We start from the raw sequence: 1,066 nt of genomic DNA, 5'->3' as shown, positions 1-1,066 counted from the left end.
TATCCCCCGATTTTCTATGCAGCACCTCCCAGAGTGGATCACAGGGTTAAGAAATTGTATTTTTGTTGCACTGAGTCACAGAGAGGGGTCACTCGCTCGCTGCGCTCGCTCGGACAATTAAAAACGAAAATATCCCCCGATTTGCTATGCAACACCTCCCCAAGTGGGCACAGGGTTAAGAAATGTTATATAGTATGTGCAGTGATAACACGTTTTGCGGCACTCGTCGCCGCGCTTATATTAGTGTTGCCCGCATGCGTATAAACGTAAAATCGCAAACTTTGGAATGCTGTAACTTCCAAAATAATCATTTCCGCAAATTAATTTTTACACCATCGTTTTAAACTCGTCGAAAAATTCGCGTGGGCGCTAAACTAGACTTATGCCTTATAATTTTTTATTCGTTTCTATGGTGGTAAACAAAGCGTTAGAAATTAAAATCCCATTTTTTGCGTTTTTTCGTAATTTTCCTGTGGTTTTTCCCATGGCATTAAATAACTATTGAGAAAATCGAAAAATGACCTCTCTAAAGTACCATCTTGATCCAATTTGCTAAAAGATAAGGAACTATATGTTGAAATCGAAACACTCCTGGAAGAAATTTTGTATACAGGATATATAAAAAAAAAATAGACACCATTGTAAAAACAATAGCTTCCTCGCTCCGCTCAGAATCTTAAAGTATAAACCGTGGTCCATGTCCCATGATGTAGAAAAGATCTTCTCAGAGTTTTTTTTTGTGTATACAGGCCTTATTTGCTTACTTGTGGACAGTTGTGGCCTTATAATTAAATATATATCCTGGTAAAAAGTACCTATTCGGCATCCGCCTATGTTAACCAAATTCTAGTTTTAATAATCTAACTGGTGCTAAGATGTGGGTGTTTTGCAGAGGTGTATGAGTGCAGAGGCACGTTTTGGTTTGATTTACCATATTCTCTCGGAGAACGGCGTTGTGATTAGCAATAAAATAGTGTATTTAAGAGGACGTCACACCCGCATATGTTGTCTCCGTCTTACTAAATGTACAACATAGCAAAAACTATTTAGCGCGGAACAATTGAAA

Source organism: Acyrthosiphon pisum, chromosome A1 (genome assembly GCF_005508785.2).
Source record: "Acyrthosiphon pisum isolate AL4f chromosome A1, pea_aphid_22Mar2018_4r6ur, whole genome shotgun sequence".
Lineage (NCBI taxonomy): Eukaryota > Metazoa > Arthropoda > Insecta > Hemiptera > Aphididae > Acyrthosiphon > Acyrthosiphon pisum.
The sequence above is the reverse complement of the archived record's forward strand: the minus strand, read 5'-3'. Positions refer to the sequence as shown.